Consider the following 18,595-nt stretch of genomic DNA (forward strand, 5'->3'; position numbering starts at 1 on the left):
TCCAGAAATGGGCTGGAGCTCAGATCTCGGGGCTGTAACAGGAAACATGCACTAGAAATTGCTGCTTCCTTAGGAGACACAAGAGAACAGAAATTCCACCTGACACCCAGGAGCTAAAATCAGGATGAAGTTAAAGGAGGGATGTGCCTTCACATGGGAGATGGAATAGAAGGGGCTAGACTGAGGATGAATAGCGGTGCTTAGAACTGGGCATCCACTAAACCAGTGCTTTTTAAACTCTAAGGTGTTTATGAACCCCCTGGGTAGCTTGTCAAAATGCAGATTCTGATTCCGTAGGTCTGGGGTGAGGGCCTGAGATCCTGTGTTCCTAGCAAACACCCAGGCCACGTTGATGCTGCTGGCCTGTGGGCCATGCTCGGAGTGGCAAGGCTCTGGTACTTTTCTTCTTCTGAACCTCTAGAGCACTAGTTCCAGCGGTGATTTGCGCCTAGTGTTGGCCTTCATCTAGCTGCTCTTAGTTTTTGATGCAGTCTCTGGCTTGATTGTAGAGTTTAGTTTACTAGTAAGAGAGGGATAGGTAGAAACTACAGAGTGACCTTTCCAAGGCTATTATCAAAAGAAGGGCTCTGAGCCCCTGGTAAGGAGCTTGGGTGGTCATTAGGGGTTTGGGATGGCAGGAGCAGGCTCACACTCTAGATGCAACCTTCTCTAATTGCAGAGGGACTTGGTGTCTCTAAGCTGTCAGACAATTGTCTGCCAATGACTCAGGGAACTGGAAAGAATGCGGTAGAGTAGTCGTTCCTAAACCATGAGAATCTAGCAAAAGCTCTGCCCACCTACCCTAGAAAAGTGCACACATGTGTAACATTTTTCCAGATAATTTCAAGGCATGCATAGATCCCCTGAAACTGGTTCATGAAGCTGAGGTTAAGCACAAGGCCCTTCAACTCTAAAAGGGCTCTCAGAACTCGTGTGTGAAACTAACATCCTAGTGCACATTTAGACAACATTTAGAAACATAAAAATGAGCTTCAGTGAAGTGCAATTTGTAAATATTTAAACACTTATTGAAGAGATGACTGGGGCCTCCAGTCTGTTTTTTTCTCTCTCTCTGCAACCTTAACATCTAAGCTCCACCAAGTTGTAAAAAATAATTTGAATTTTTAATTGTTTTTACTATCTCCTAGTTAACAAAGCTTCACAAGCAATTAGAGAAGTAAATTGGCCTAATAAATTAATTATTAAAATCCACTTCTGCTGCTGCTGCCTTGGTCATGCTCATGCATATTCAAGGTACTCCCTCTCCTCAATGGTTTAAACACAGATGAGGAGGCCTTCTTCTCTGAGGATTGCCAGGCCATGAAAGGAAATTGCTTATGGGCTTCAATTTGAGGAAAGTCCAGTTACACACTGCTGAAGTGCAATGGGAATTTCTGTAATGTTTTGTAACTCTCTTTTGAGTTCTAACAAACATGCAATTTCAAACACGGGAAACGAAGAGCAAGGGTCTACTTGGCTTACTCTGAAATGTTGAGCTCAAATTACTGTATGAGCTGGGAATGGAGAGAGGCAGGAGGACGTGAAGTAAGCAGCCTGCAGACAGCAGGGCTGAATAAACTGGGGACATTCACGAGCTTTTGAAGAGACAACTCAGTGTAGTGCAGGAACACTGGGCTTGGGGTCAGGTATTTGGATCCTAGACCTTGTTGGATGGTTTATTTGCTTTATAAACTTAGGCTAGACACTTTGCTTCTTTTAACCTTAGTTTTCAGATCAGTAACATAGGGCTTATTATTTCCTAATCTTAGAGCTGTTACAAGGACTCCATATAATTACACACTTAAAATATAACACCTGGTGCTTTGTTCATGGGGAGAAATGCCAAATGTGGGTGAAGGGGAGGAAGGCAGCAAAACACACTGCCACATGTGTACCTATGCAACTATCTTGCATGTTCTGCACATGTACCCCAAAACCTAAAATACAATAAAAAAAATGTTAGTGTGTTAGCCACAAAAAGAAATGAAGCGTTGAGAACATGCTACAGTGTAAATAAACCTAGGAAACATGACACTAACTGAGAGAAGTCATACACCACAGTCACGAACCATATGATTCCATTTATATAAAATATCCAGAACAGGTAATCTGCAGAGACAGAAAGGGGATTGGTAGTTGCCAGGGACTGGGGTGGGGAACAGCAGGGAGTGACTGCTCAATGGATACATGGTTTTCTTTTGGGGTAATGGAAACATTTTGGAACTAGATAGAGATGGTGTCTGTACAACATTATGTATCAACAAAATGCAAAATGCTATTGAACTGCAGAGTTTAAAATAGTTAACTTTATGTTATGTGCATTTGCCTCATTAAAAAAAAAAGGAGCTCTTGCTTGTCTGTACCCCAGACATCCTGTGGATCAACTTCCTCTTTCAGAAAAAAACAAAGGACCATGAATCTCTTTGACATCCTTAATGAAATCTTACCTTGAGCTGAGTCTTGTGCCAGCTGCCACAGAGACATACAAGAAACTGACTATGGTGCCCGCCTTCAGAAAGTCTACTACTAAGTAGGCAGTCAGAGGTAGAACACGAGTTATTCATACAATGGTATCTGAGGAAGACAGGCCCAGACCAGAGCTGCGTCAGAAAGTGTGGTCCATGCAGGGTAGAATTAAAAGGCAAAAAACACCTGATGTGGGATGTATTTGGGCTAACAGCCTCAAACTGGAGAAGATTTGGTCAAGATTAGAATAGAAGGTAAGAAAAAAATCATGCCACATCTTTCCAAACTGAAAGACAGCAAATATAAAATAAAATACATCAAGTACACTAAGCTTAAGTGCACAATTAAATGGTTTTACATTTGTATATGACCTAGTAACCACCACCATGTCTAGTAAAAAAATACGTATACATTCAACAAGTCAGATTACTAAAACCTACAAACTATTTTTGGCACTGAAACTATATTCTCTGGTGTAACCTTATATAATCCGGGATTCAATTTATGTAATGGATTTAAATAAACCCAGTGCTACATCTTACCCAGTCTCAACTGCATTTATTTAGGAGGTTTATGTGACCAGGCAAATTGTAATCTACTCTGTTATTCAACGTAGTCTTCAAACTACCACACTTCCTTCCTCCGATGATGTCTGGAACTCCCTTATGGAGTCTATGACTGATAATAAAACAAGCTAAGGGAGCATCTTCCTCTATCATTCTAAATCCCATGTCACTTTAAAGCCCATGAAACAACCTAAGAAATCAATCTTGGGGCCAGGCGCAGTGGCTCATGCCTGTAATCTCAGCACTTTGGGAGGCTGAGGCAGGTGGATCATGAGGTTAGAAGATTGAGAGCATCCTGGCTAACATGGTAAAACCCCATCTCTCCTAAAAATACAAAAAAATTAGCCGGGCAAGGTGGCATACACCTGTAGTCCCTGTTACTCGGGAGGCTGAGGCAGGAGAATCACTTGAACCCAGGAGGTGGAGGTTGCAGCGAGCCGAGATGGTGCTACTGCATGCACTCCAGCCTGGGCCACAGAGCGAGATTCCATCACAAAAAAAAAAAAATCAATCTTGTACTGGACAAGCTGTGGAAGAAATCTTCAGAGCACCTGCTGAATCTACACATAAGGCAAAGAAACATCTAAGAGGAGTGAGGACGGACAGCTGACACAAAGTCCAGCAATGAAGAAACAGACTGCTCCCCAGGTGTGCCCTTCCTGAAACTCACAGGTGACTGGGTAACCTAGCAGGCTCTTTCTTGAGTTAGAATGTGAGAGGCATAGGGAGAAGACATACAACAGCATAGTGCAGGAGCAAAGAAGCACAGTGAGAAAAGGAAGTCAGCAGAAAGGAGGCAAAGGAGAAAGGAGATACATGGAGGTGGTTGGTGAGAGAGGAGGAGGAAGATGCATGAGTTGCGAGAAAAGCATAGTCAACCACCCCAGCTGTGAGCAGGGCACACCATGGCCATCACTGCTCAGTCACTATAGGGAGGATGTCAGAATACAAGCCTCTGTTGTCACCTCCTGGAAGACGAAGCAGCCTTCCATCTTGCAGCTGCTGAGATCTCCCAGGTATGGGGTCTCATGTTGGGGTCCCAGAATGGGGTACCAGAAACCCCATCCACTGGGTTTTGGAGAACCATGGTGCATTTCTGCGTCTGGAAATCTGAAGAGCTTCACGCAAATTCTGCCTTACATACAATTCAAAGAGAGCATTTGTCTAGACTCCAGGGGATGTGGAGGGGTGGAAGAGCAGTATGAATTATCTTAGGGAAAAACAAACAAACAACAAATAAACTAAAATGCAGGAACAAGATTACTTTGGCATGAAGCCAGGAGCAATTTTGGCCCCTTTGTTTCTTATTATCAGTGAGAAAAAAAATGAGTCAAAAAAACCTCACTTTGAAATGTGTATATTTTATGAAGAGAAAATGATCTGAAGGTGACATTTCATTTTAAACCTACATAGATTTCATTTGATAAATTTCATTCCATAACCACCAAAACTGAATGTGAATAAGACTCAGAAGATTTGTTGAGAAGCAAATATAACTATCGAGGCAGTGGAGGTAGGCTGTCTAGACACAGATTTTAAGAAAATTTGGTTCATTTATTCCATAGTTTCATGTCCTAGTATTAGAGTCCTGGACACCTTCCTTCTGAGTATGACTTTAATGAAAAGGTGATAGGAATTATTTTAAAATGTATGTATTGTTTTAGCCATTGTTAGAAGAATAATAGAATCATACATTTTGCTATCCAAAAAAAGATAATTTTTGATACAATTTACTTTTTATTGTTTTGGATGGAGAGAAAGATACATAGGCCTTCCATATGTATCTGATCTGGTAGGGACAATTAACTATAAAGCTTATTTAAAGCATCATTTTCTTTTCTCTAAGAAAGACACCTGTGCTCACATCTACTATTTTATTAGTGACCATAATATTTCCTGGAAGTAAATAGAAGTTTTTATAAATGGAGAAACTAAAACACTTGTTAGAGGAAAAGCTGAATAAAAGAAGATCCTTAAATCTAAATTCCTGGGAACAGAGGTTCGATTTGTTTTATCTGATAGAGTAGAGTTGATAAATAGGTTTCATCTCTCATGCCAATTTGGACAAATGGATAATGGCTGCCAAGAGCAATGCTGTGAATAATTGAGGTTTCACTGGGGCCTCTCAGGGCAGAGTACTGGGACTGATGAGTGACATCTGCTGTGGGCACAGGAGTGTGGCTGGGTGTGGAATAGCTAAATTCCTGCGCTAAGGTGATAGGGTTTTTCAATGCCATAATAAAAGCACCTATGTAAATATCAACAATAGCTTTTATTGTCCTTATTACCAAAGTCATGGCTGGGCATAGTGGCTCACTCCTGTAACATCAGCACTTTGGGATGCTGAGATGGGAGAATCGCTTCAGCCCTGGAGTTTGAGACCAGTGTGGGCAACACGGCATAACTCCATCTCTACAAAATACACACACACACAAATTAGCTGGGAGTAGTGGCACATGCCTGTAGTCCCAGCTATTCAGGAGGCTGAAGTGGGAGGATCACTTGAGCCCAGGAGGTGAAGGTTGCAGTGAGTAGAGATTGCACCATTGCACTCCAGCCTGGGCAACAAAGTGAGAGTGAGGCCCTGTCTCAAGAGAGAGAGAAAGAGAGAAAGGAAGGACACTAAAAATCACTACCATTTTGTCACCTAGAGATGTGGCAACAAAAGAGACAGGTATTCTCTTTTCTCACTGAATTATTATTTTCTAAAAGTAAAATATTCATCTAGTTTTATAACCTGATTTTTTAACCTTCATCTTATGAAAATCTTTCTATGTCACTTAAAATATCTTCCTTGTATTCCTTTGTACAAATTTTATGTAGTTTTACCGCTATTCTTGTACATTATGATGATTTCTAATTTTTATTCTTTTAATTACCCCAATTCCATAAAATATCTGTAGCCATTTTTTGGCAAAATTATTAAATTGGGATAAATTTTTACGGGTGGATTTGTTGGAACAAAGTGAACGGAAATTACTTTTGATATATATTGATAAATAGCCCTCCTGAAATGTTTCAAAAATTTATTCTCCACTAACTTTTTAAAAGTTAAAAAACATACTTTTAAATCTACCTAAGACTGAAAAACAGTGCCTAAAGACTGGATAAGATTTAAGAGACTGATAAAGAATCCTATTGCATAGATTAGCAATCAGTGCTCCAAAAACTGGTTTCCGTTCATGTGATTACAATGAATCATATTAATGTCATATTGGGAAGTATGCAGGTGACAAAATACTTGTTTAAACCTGAAGCTATAATGGAAAAGTTACCTGCTTGTCATGAGTATCTTGACTCATTAGGTCCAGTGCACTAAGTGGAAAATTCAACCTCTAGGTTACCCTTGTTGACCATAAATCTGCCTAAAACAACCAAAGCTGAGGTGTATCTAAATCTTTACACTCCTCAAAGCAAATTCAACAAACTTTATTGGCCAATGACATCACACCAGACAGTGACGCAGAGAATACTGAAATGTGATTTCAGCCTTTAAAGCTACTGGGAGATCAGGGTAACAAATACTAGAATAGATGTAAAGAAGCTCAAGGTCAAGGCACAAGAGGAAGCAACAAGCTGTGCCCGTGATGCTCAGTGAGGGTTTATAAAGGAAGAACAATTTAAAATGGGTTCATTGGGCAGACTGGGTGGGACGAGAGTTTTCATCAGAGTGCTTATCTGCTTTTTATTTTTTTGAGACCGAGTTTCGCTGTTGTTACCCAGATTGGTGTGCAATGGCACGATCTCGGCTATCCGCAACCTCCGCCTCCTGGGTTCAAGCAATTCTCCTGCCTCAGCCTCCCGAGTAGCTGGGATTACAGGCACGCGCCACCATGCCCGGCTAATTTTTTTGTATTTTTAGTAGAGATTGGGTTTCACCTTGTTGACCAGGATGGTGTCGATCTCTTGACCTCATGATCCACCCGCCTCCGCCTCCCAAAATTCTGGGATTATCTGCTCTTCATAAGAATTTCACATGCTTCTGTTTTAAACAAAACAGTCTGCTGACAAACTAAAATATCTGAAATCAGCACCGATCAGCAGCTTCCTTCTATCTACTCTCTGCCCTATCTTTCTCAGGTCCTTGTATTTCCTGGGGTTGGCACAATAATTAACATGGAGAATCAACTCTCCAGTGTACGCTAGCATCCCTCTTGGTGTAAAATTCTCCAAAATAGCACTATCTACCTCTTCAATGTCATCAGCCTGTTGAGGAATAAAAGGAAATGGAATGATTAAATATTTTATTTTTTCTTTTCCAGTTGCTATCACGTATGCACACAAAAAAATCCTTTTTAGAAAGATATGATTAAATAATCCAAATAATATTCATTCCCACATCCATTTATGAACTACTCATTGGTACCCACTCTGTGCTAAGTACTGTGTGAGATTTTTTTAAAAGCCCATCTCTATGAGATAATTAAGCACTGAAAAATCTGTGAAAGCACACATGTGTTACAACATCATCTTTCAGAATCAGGCTCTTTATGTTTTGGGAAACAGAGATTTGTTTGCCAAAATACTGCAGCATGGAAAGAAAAAATAAGAATCTTTGTGTTTTTAACCACAACAGCTGCTTTGAAAAAAATGTCATCATAAAAATAGTTATGCATGAAACGGTAATTGCTCAACTTGTCATCTGATTGCTAGATTAAAAACTCTGCATTTGTAATTGCAGCTATCATGCAAACAAATTCAAAATTCTGAAAATATATGTCCTGCTGGCTGTGTTTTTTAAGGACAGCCATTTTGCCCAGGGATTTTGATGTGAAGTATTTTAATTATCCTAAAGACTGAAATATATAGCTATTACTGGCAAAAATGTATAATGTAGATCTGTTTTATAAAAAAATTATTGCTTTGCTAAATAATAGCATATAAAAAATAATTCTCTAGTATTAAAACATGCTAGAAATGGCAGAAGTTATACTCTTTAAAAAAGAATTGAAAACATTTGATTACAGCTGGGTGAGGTGGCATGGCTCAGCCCATAATCCCAGCTAGGAGGGAGGCAGAGGCAGAAGGTCACTGGATCCCAGGATTTCGAGGCCAGCCTGGGCAACATAGCAAGACCCCATCTCTAACAGATCATAAAAGAGAAAATTAGGGAGGTGCTTAGTTCATACGAGAGGGAATAAGGGACTGAATTAGGATTCTGTGACTGAAATGGAAGGGAAGTGAAATCAGAGTCTTTACAAAAGTGCCTCATACGTGATTAGCAACTAATACAAAGTACAGTACAGTAGGGGAGAAAAAGAGAAATGAAGGCTTTCTTCCAGTCTGTGTAATGACAAAGACGGTGCTGATATCGTCAGACCAGAATAGAGGGAAAACAAATATATTTAAGTGAGAGGATGGCAGACTGACTGACAATCTGGTTGAAAATGGAGTCCCATCTAGGTTATGAAATGCAGATGAGGACCTCAGAAGGTGTCGATTTTGGAGGCAGGCTTTAAAGCCTTGAGACGAGAGAGGATTTCTGCAAAAGTGAGTACAGAAAGATAACTGGATCAAATACATAGACTACTGAGCTATATTGGGAAGAAGTGATAGGAGAGTGTGAAATTGGGATTTGGAAAGTGGGAGAATGAGAAGAATGCAGAATTATGACACCAAGGAATGAAAGCTTCATGATGGAAGTTGTAGTCAACAATGGCAAATGCTCCTAAAAATTTGAGGATAAGAAAATAGGCCAGGGCGTGGGGGCTCACGCCTCTAATTCCAGCACTTTGGAAGGCCGAGGTGGACAGATCACCTGAGGTCAGGAGTTTGAGACCAGCCTGGCCAACATGGTGAAACCCCCTTCCTACTAAAAATACAAAAATTAGCCAGGAGTGGTGGCAGGCACCTGTAATCCCAGCTACTTGGGAAGCTGAGGCAAGAGAATCGCTTGAGCCTGGAAGGTGGAGGTTGCAATGAGCTGAGGTTGCACCATTGTACTCCAACCTGGGCAGCAGAGCAAGACCCTGTCTCAAAAAAAAAAAAAAAAAAAAAAGGCAATAAGAGGCAATTCATTCGAGTTGACAATTAGAAGGTCATTGGTGTCTTTCAGAGAATAGTCATTCCAACAGTACTATGGGGTAGATGTCAGAGACGAAATTATAATGAAAAGGAGGAGACTAAGTAAGTGGAGGCTGCTGAGTGGTGATGAGGATTGTTTGAGACTGGGAGAAATGAGACGGAATTTAAAGCTACACAAATGTGTCACATTTCTAGAAAAGCAAGCTAGGGGACTGACAGTTACTTGAAGAATTATGACCTCAAGTAAACCAGATTATTTTAGAAGACATTTATTTTAGGGAGAAGTTAAAGAGTTTGGCACCTAAAAAATGTATTGTTAAATAAATTCCATACAATGTGTTAATTGATGAATTTCAAGTGTTATATTTTCAAAGCACAGATGAGTCATTTCCTTCGTGATAAGAATTTCTAACTCAACTAACAAGATAACTGGATAGGTTTTAGCACGAAATTTCACCAAAAAATTTTAAAAAGCCAAATCCCAGCAACCCACGTATAACCAAAAAGGCAAATTCCTTAGCAACATATATATTAAGGATAAAAGATAGTAAAATTCTGAATAGCATATGAAGTTGTGATTTCTGTTTTGTATAATTTTGCAGTGGTAATCATTAGGATACAATTTTTTGAATACATATCTGTAGATTAATTTTTGTCCATTTTTGGAGTATTTACCTTCACACATGTAAATTATTAGTATGCTCAATTGAGGTCTACTCAAAGTTTGACAAAATGATTTGATAAAATATTGATTTATTTATTCTGAAACAGGGTGTCACTCTGAAATATTTCAGGCATCATTTCAACTCACTGCAACCTCGATATCCAAGGCTCATGCAATCCTTCCACCTGAGCCTCCCAAGTAGCTGAGACTACAGGCACATACCACCACATCTGGCTAATTTTTGTACTTTTTGTAGAGACTGGGTTTTGCCATGTTGCCCAAGCTTGTCTTGCACTCCCAGGCTCAAGCAATGCACCCACCTCCCGCAGTGCTGAGGTGACAGGTATGAGCCACTGGGCCAAGCCTGGTAAAATAATATTTAATAAAATTCCTATAAGAAATTGTTTTATGTATCAAATAATCATTCTCTCATGGGACCAGCCATCTTCTTTCAGTGAATTGTTCCCTTTCAGATCATTAAGCCCAAACACTCTTAGGCACTGATCACCTGCTGGTCCCTTCTAAGTAAGAAAGAACATATGAGAAGAAATCAAAAAAAAGTATGGGACAAAAGCCATCTAACGTAAATCAACAGTGAAAAGAGCCTCCCACAAGTCACTGTAGAAGAGGCAGCTGTTGTCTTGACATAAAGATGGTTAGATAATTCAATGAGCAGATAATTCCATGGGCATTTGGTTTTAAACTAAAAAGGCAAAAAAAAAGCCTAACGGCCACAAGATGGGACCAGATAATGTTTTGTAGTGCTGTTGATCTTCTCTGAAATAGACTGAACTTAACCATGCTAAGGTCATGGCTAAACCCCTCTAAGCCAATGTTTTCTCTCTATGAATGGCATTGGAGAATTCTACAATAACAATCCTCTTTAGCCCTTCGCAGAGGACCAAGTGATAATGTGTTAATATTTGGAATTGTGTTCCTTTCCCTGGAGATTTTCTTTCTGAAGAGATTAGAGCAGAGGTTCTCAAATGGGATGGAGCTGAGGGGCAATTTTGTCTCCCAGGGACACTTGTCAATGTCGAAAGAAATGTCTTTGTTTGCCACAACTGTGAAAGCCCTGTTACCGGCACCTGATGTGTAGAGGCCAGAGATGCTGCTAGATAACCTGCAAGGTACCAGGCAGCTCCACCCCTTCATCAAGTAATTATCCTGCCCAAAATGTCAATAGTTCCAAAGTGGAGAAACTCTAGATTATAGCACAGTTCAGAGGAAGTTACAAAACAGAAATGATTGCATTCCTGATACGTGTGGTATAGTTTGGTATGAATAAACAGGACTATTTCTTCGTCCTATTTATTCAAACACATTTACACTCTAAGAGTGCAAGAAGTATAGTGTGAGGCTGTTACAAGTCGCATGGTTTGGGCATATTTTTGTGACCCTTAATTTCCTCCTCTTCCTTTCAGGAGGCACAACCTGGTATAAAGTGTTCTTTAGTCTTCCTTGCCTTCCCTACTGCGTCTCCTCCTTCTTCTCTGTGAGGGGCTGTGGACCCAGTCAGAGGAATGGTGCAGGTGCAAGGATGAGAGAGGAAGAAATGAAAAGGGCAGACCACCAATCTCAGTCCTGCCACAGCCTCCTCTCAGCTTTTGGCTCAAGGGTGCCAGAGATCTGTAAATTACTGAGTGCAGCGGGGTTGAAACATAGAACTTTCAAACAAGAGATCATGTAGAGAAGCAACAAAAATATAGGACCAAGTAGAAGCAGGCTTCAACAGTGCATAGGTAAGACAGTGTGGCTTATCAGCTGATCACAGTTTAAGACACACTTTGAAAGGGAAAAAGTTATGGCAGCCTGGTGTTTTTTTTTTTTTTTTTTTTTTTTTTGAGACAGTGTTTCGCTCTTGTTACCCAGGCTGGAGTGCAATGGCGCGATCTCGGCTCACCGCAACCTCCGCCTCCTGGGTTCAGGCAATTCTCCTGTCTCAGCCTCCTGAGTAGCTGGGATTACAGGCACACGCCACCATGCCCAGCTAATTTTTTGTGTCTTTAGTAGAGACGGGGTTTCACCATGTTGACCAGGATGGTCTCGATCTGTTGACCTCGTGATCCACCCGCCTCGGCCTCCCAAAGTGCTAGGATTACAGGCTTGAGCCACCGCGCCCGGCCGGCAGCCTGGTGTTTTAACACACATGTTCACCTTCATCATATCATGGAACGTGGCTCCTCTACAAAGCCACATACATAAGCTATCTTCACACAGGGTTTTTATCTAGTCACTTTTGTCATTCAAGAGTAAGAAATACATTGAACTGATTTTCTTTTAAAATAGGAAACCAAATTCAAAACTTGTGGTCACTTTTAAAATGCCTTCTCTTGGAATAAAATGATAGAGATGAGAATCTTGGGTGCCAAGGGGCTTTCCATTGGGGGGATTGTAAACACTGAGCTTAGAGAGGTAATCCATTCCTATGAAGTTAAACTTAAAATTTTATATTTTAAGTCCAGTGCAGTGACTCACACCTGTAATCCCAGCACTTTGGGAGGCCGAAGTGGGTAGATCACAAGGTCAAGATATTGAGACCATACTGGCCAGCATGGTGAAACCCCATCTCTACTAAAAAAAATACAAAAATTAGCTGGGCGTGGTGGCTTGCACCTGTAGTCCTAGTTACTTGGGAGGCTGAGGCAGGAGAATTGCTTGACCCTGGGAGGCGGAGGTTGCAGTGAGCCGAGATTGTGCCACTGCACTCCAGCCTTGCGCCTGGCGAAAAACCAAGACTCTGTTTCCAAAAAAAAAAAAAAAAAATTATATTTTTTAGATTCCAAATTCACAGTTGCAAAAACATTTTAGCATTTAAGAAATCAGACTGTATCTTGTACTTGATGGCATAAAAAAGCACTGTGCCATAGTTTAATTGATTTTCTCTTCTTTGGGGGGCAGAGAAAATAATGGTACATCTGATAGTTGATGGCATTTTAGATTCAGTGCAATAAAGAAAATGCATTCCACATTTGTTAGAATCACTCTGATCTGGCAGGTCATCTCTAATTGCTCTTCTTCTGATACTTGTATATACATAATTTTTCTTGTTTTAATTGTTCCTGTTCTGCTTTTATTTTAGACTAATTATATATTCCATTTGCCTGCACTCAAAAATGACTAATTTTGTGTGTAGCTTTTTGCTCCTAAGAGTGTTCCTTTTTCTTTTACACAATGGTAAGTTGCTAATGAGGACTATGAACTTATGAGAACTAAGAAATAAGTGATTTTTCAATAAGTTTTTAAGTTGGAAAAAGAAAGGCATAGGTGGAAGTCAGATCTACTCGTCACCTTTGGCATTAACTGGCTATTAATGCCAGTCATATTTATGTGCTCTTTAAGTCATAGGAAAATGGAGCTACATATTATTTTATATAATAAAATAGATTTATTATAGAAAATAAAATTATTTTATATGATATGTAGCTCCATTTTCCTATTACTTAAGGGGCATATAAATTCAAAGGGTTCTGTAAGGTTTAATTATCACACTGAACCTATGCAATTCTCTAAATTTGAATCGGATGAGGCTACCGATATAATTAATGGTAAACAAGGTCATCAGAAGACAGCGTCTGGCAGTTTATTTAGTCACTCCTCAGAAGCCTAATTCCTGATTCATATAAGTAAAGGTACTTGCTGAAATGTTGCATAAGGACCACAAATTCTAGGAATCTAATATATTGGAGAAGAACTGAGGCAGAGTTCCTTCTTTGCTCAATAAAGCTATATTAAATAATTCTTGTTTGCAGACAGTTTTTCTTGTTTTTTATATCAAGTTTTCTCAGCTTAATTTAGCCTCATTAATTCCAACCAAATCTCCAGATGATCTCTAAGATGCCTTACAGCTAGCTTTAACATCCCAAGATTCTGCTAAATGCTTCCTTCCTAAACTTCTACAGACTTCTTAGCTCCTTCTCTGCAATTAATTCCTCCTCCTTCTGCCATCCACACCCCATCAGAGCTATCAGCCAAGCAGTGAGAATATTCTGTTCTTTTTTATTTTTATTCTTATGCATGAACCCTTACCCTCACTTTCATGGCCCCTTCTGAACTTGCTCTAGTCTGCCTAGGTTCTTTTGATAATGAGATGGCCAAGCCACACATATTTGGGTAGTGAAGTACTGACAACATGTTGCTCAAGAGAGTATGTGGCAACAACGCTGCTGGGTAGACTAGAAGGCACGTGGCTCCTGCTGACCATCTCACTAACTTAACATGCACAACGAGGCTTTTTCAGCAAGTTAAACTGTTCTTCTATGACTCATTTGCATTGACCTTTACGGCCTTTTACATAAGACATTTCCCTTTCTACATTATCATCAAAATGTATTAACATGCTCTAAATTTGTCTGTTACTTAACCAATACAAATGATTCATTTAAGGCACATCATTACATCTATTTTCAGTGTTAGTATCTTGAGAACAAAAATCAAAGGCCCTAAAGAATCCCAGTAAATAATTATTATATACTGCACTGTTTTCCCAATAACTTCATGTTATTTAAGAAATTATTAAACTCAAAATTTTATTGGCACAATTTGCCATTTTGAAAATGAACCAATCAAACTGGCTTATAACCTTCCTTCTTTTTTTTTTTTTTTGAGACAGGGTCTCACTCTGATACCCAGGTTGGAGTACAGTGGTCTGATCTCAGCCTTAGACCTCCAGGGTTCAGGCGATCCTCCCACCTCAGCCTCCCAAAGAGCCGCTGTTTCCCAAGCTCATCTCGAACTCCTGGTCTCAAGCAATCTGTCCTCTTTGACCTCCTAGAGTACTGGGATTACAGGTATAAGCCACAGCACCTGGCTTTGACTTTTAACCTTTCTTTTTTTTTTTTCTTTCTTTCTTTCTTTTTTTTTCGAGATGGAGTTTCGCCGTTGTTACCCAGACTGGAGTGCAATGGCACGATCTCGGCTCACTGCAACCTCCGCCTCCTGGGTTCAAGCAATTCTCCTGCCTCAGCCTCCTGAGTAGCTGAGATTACAGGCACGGGCCACCATGCCCAGCTAATTTTTGTATTTTTAGTAGAGATGGGGTTTCATCTTGTTGACCAGGATGGTCTCAATCTCTTGACCTCGTGATCCACCCACCTCGGCCTCCCAAAGTGCTGGGATTATAGGCGTGAGCCACCGCACCCAGCCAACTTTAAACCTTTCTTAACTCAATATCTTCTAGATCAAACAACTCACTCTCTTCTCTATGACTTCCCTAATGAACTCTACACATATTAAAATCAGGAGTCACTCAGCTAACTTTAAGAGAAAAAACAATGGCATGCAATGAGACATAAAATCAATTCATTTAACTGGAGTCTGAGAAAAAGTCTGTAATTGGGAGAAAATACTGAAAAAAAATAATAAAGTTAGTTTTCCTGCATGTGTTGCCCACTTACTTTTCGTCTTCTTGGGCTGTAGCGTTTTGGTGAAATGCCCAGACTTCGAGATTTTTCTCTTGCACATATGGAATGATAATCTTTATATTTTAGAAACGAACTCCAGGGATTTACATCCTTTAAAACTCGTTCTAACCAAAGAAAAGACTAAACATCCAGCTTAGAAAATGGTTGAATTTGAGATTTTCCTTTGCCACAGCTTCTTGCTTATATGACTGTTTTATTTCATTTCTCCATGGAGTAATGAAATACACATGGAGTTTGAAATGAGAAGATCTGGGTTTGCTGTGTCTGTTATTTATTTATTTTGGTTTCAATGTTTTCAGCAATAAAATGGGAATAATAAGAATAATGAAAAGCTAACACACAGTATTGATAGAAAAATTAAAGTCTCTCAAAAAATAACGCCTGTTAAAATTTTTTGCAATTGCAAAAGAGGGTAACACGCTATAGCATTAGTGCACAATGAGTTCTGAGTTCTGGGTTACGATTACTGTTATACTGGCATCATCTTTCGCCACCTTTTTTCTATGTCTATTCACAGCTGTGAATATATCTGTAACACCGTACCTAGGAAAATTCTGTAAGAATCCACCTTTGTTTCACTATCAAGGTCATACGAAATTCAGCTTCACTCATGATGAAAACATTGCTGACACTAGATTATCATAAAGTCTAACCACATGGCTGAACAGCTTGGCCACACTACCAAGGTTATTGACATATCAGAAATTTGTAATATGTCAGTTTCTAGCAATGGTGTTTGAGTTAGGCGAGGCAGGTACCCTTCTCACCGGTCTCTTGTCCAACCCAAAAGAAATGTAATTAGTCTTTTCATTTCCTGTGAAATTACTGTGAATGTTGGTAAGTATCAGAGGACCTGGTATTGTGAATGTTTTTTTTTTAATTTTATCAGCAAGACAATATAATTCTTTTTCAAGAGTAATTTGAGAAAAATTTAGCATTTTGAAGACCTAGTAACTGGCTCTACCTTTGAAAACTAACAATGTCTCATTGACATACACATCTGATTCTGGTGGCATTACACAGGTATTATATATAAAAAGATGCAAAGGTGAATTCTCCCCAAGTGAGCATGAGCCCAGCTGGTTTCTGACCACCTGTTATGACCCAGCTTGAAGTATGACCTCACCTTGACTTCATCCTATCCATAGATGATGACATATCAGATGGGTAAAGATCCTTTTATAAATCTTATGACTTGAGCAAAACTGATTTGAATCACAGGTACCACACATGCTCCACAGAAAGGTCAAATTAAAAAATAGATATTCCTTTTCCCAAAAGTGACTGTGGTAGAATATGACATTTAGAAGTTGTCACTCAGCCTTTTCACTATTTGACATAGTCTTAAGTCAGTGAAATGCTTTCATTTGCTACCTAGAGATCTTCACAAAGGAAAGACAAGAGAACAACATCAGAGCAGAAAGAATCTGAATATACTTGTGGGTGCAACTTGTGGAATTTGGTTCTTGGAGAAAAACAACCAACTATATAATAAAAGAACAGAGAAAATGTTCCCTGCCACTAGGTAGATTCAGGAAACCTACCACAGCCATAAGCTGTTTGCAGTTTGAAACCATATGAATTTATTCTAAACACTATGTCATGGTATGCATGCTGATTATACATCAACAATTAAGAGTCAATAGAAAGCTATGCTCTGAAAGATAATTCATCAAGAAAAACAGCTTCCTTTGTAATACCCTGACCTCTGCAGTGGCCATCCAATCATACAGGACAAGTCACCACAGCCCCACTTAGAAAGCAGGAGGTGCACTCTTCATGACCTTCAGAAGTAAGCAGCTGCTGGTGTCGGCTAACTACCGACTTTCAATTGGTCATTTATTACTCAGAATCAGTTGTTCTATCCTGCTTTATTTCCTTAAGAACTAAGTAGTGCGATCTAGGCTGTTCCTTGAGTCTGAAATGCCTTTCCAATATCCACTACCTTTTTGAATCATTAATCCCTTGAAATCTTAAGTCACTTCCCACCTCTTTCCTTAGATTTCTCCTACCATCTCAAACAGTTGTAATCTCCGCTCCTCAAGTTCCATCTCACCTACACTATTCTATCACTGCTATCCACTATATTGAACAGCTCTCCCCCTGTGCTCATGTAATTAAATACCCACTTATACCTCCAGCTTTCTGGAGTGAAAGCTTCCTTTCATTTTCTTTCTTCCTTCCCTCCCTTCCTTCCTCTTTTCCTTTCTCCTTCCCTCATTCATTCAGTGAATATTTATTGACGGTGACTCTGCTAAGCACAGTATGGTACCAGGCACTGAAGATACAGTAATTAACCAAAGTCCCTCTGCTTACTGAGGTTATGAAAATGGGTGTGTGTGTGTGTGTGTGTGTGTGTGTGTGTGTGTGTGTGTGTGTCTAGAAAATGATGAGGGATTGACAGTCTAAGAAAATAACCATAGAAATATAAAGAAATGAGTTTATGTTACATAGTGGTAGGTTTCATAAATATGCAATGCAGACTGAGAATAGAGGGAGGCTACTTTCAATATGGTGGCTTGAAATGGCCGCTTTGATGAGTGACATTTGAGCTGAGACCTAAATCACAGAAAGAAGCAACTCCAACTCTTGTGACCATCATCCAAAGAAGGAGTGTTCTAGGTAGAGGGAACAGTGGCACAAAACCCCCAAGGAAGGATGAGCTTGATGCATTGACAGACAAAAAGGACAGTGCAGCTGGAGTGCGATGAGGAAGAGAAGGGTCCAGGAAGAAGTTGGTGCGGCAGGTGAATGAGGCGGCCAGAGTCTCCGCCGGCCATGAGAGAATGTGACTTACACATGCTTTCTCCTATGCTCCCATTGCACTGGCTACCTCCTCCATCAAAGCAGTTACCCTTCTGCATTGTGTGTTTCCTTTTACTCCTAGTCCATAAGCTCCAAAATACTATAGAGATGGTGCACAGGCATGACTGGTGGAAAGAAGTAATAGATGAGTTACCTTTACTTGTATGTCCCATAGGTAGAGCCACTGCAGTGATCAAACTCTGCAGGGCCAATCTGTGACAAATGTACTGATGACCAGATTGAAAACTCAGTGGAAGTACTTGCCTTTGAATCACTACACAATATGCAGCCCAGGAATGTATGTTTTCTGGTTGTCGATCTTTGTTATAGAATCGTTTCCCTGGGGCCACTGGAAGTGCTTGGTTGCTCTTTAGCTTCTTGCAAGTGGACTGCTATAGAATTTGCAGTGGGGTTTTCATGGTATCAATCTGTCCTGTTTCATCTATTGTGCACACCTAGGCTAGGTATCTCCATTATTCCTGGAAGGACTCAGGTTTTGCAGGATCTATTACCTTTCTCTCCAGCTGAAGTCCTATATTACTCACACCACCTCTCTCTCTCTCTCTCTCTCTCACACACACACACACACACACACAAACACACAGTCCTAGGCTTTGGAGTTGGACACCCTGGGCCTAATGTCTGGC

General features: G+C 40.0%; 1 protein-coding gene and 1 pseudogene across 16 annotated transcripts in view; both read right to left on the reverse strand.

Annotated features, from left to right (window-relative positions):
* Window positions 1-13,006, reverse strand: part of LOC144582030 (L-lactate dehydrogenase A chain pseudogene) — an 87,524-nt pseudogene extending 74,518 nt beyond the window's left edge. The window contains exon 1 of the transcript XR_013533748.1: window positions 1-13,006. This exon is cut by the window's left edge and continues 74,518 nt beyond it. The product of XR_013533748.1 is annotated as an L-lactate dehydrogenase A chain pseudogene (transcript).
* Window positions 1-18,595, reverse strand: part of PHACTR1 (phosphatase and actin regulator 1) — a 586,860-nt gene that overhangs the window by 479,548 nt on the left and 88,717 nt on the right. The gene's annotated exons all lie outside the window — the stretch shown is intronic.

This window comes from Callithrix jacchus, chromosome 4 (assembly GCF_049354715.1).
Source record: "Callithrix jacchus isolate 240 chromosome 4, calJac240_pri, whole genome shotgun sequence".
Classification (NCBI taxonomy): Eukaryota; Metazoa; Chordata; class Mammalia; order Primates; family Cebidae; genus Callithrix; species Callithrix jacchus.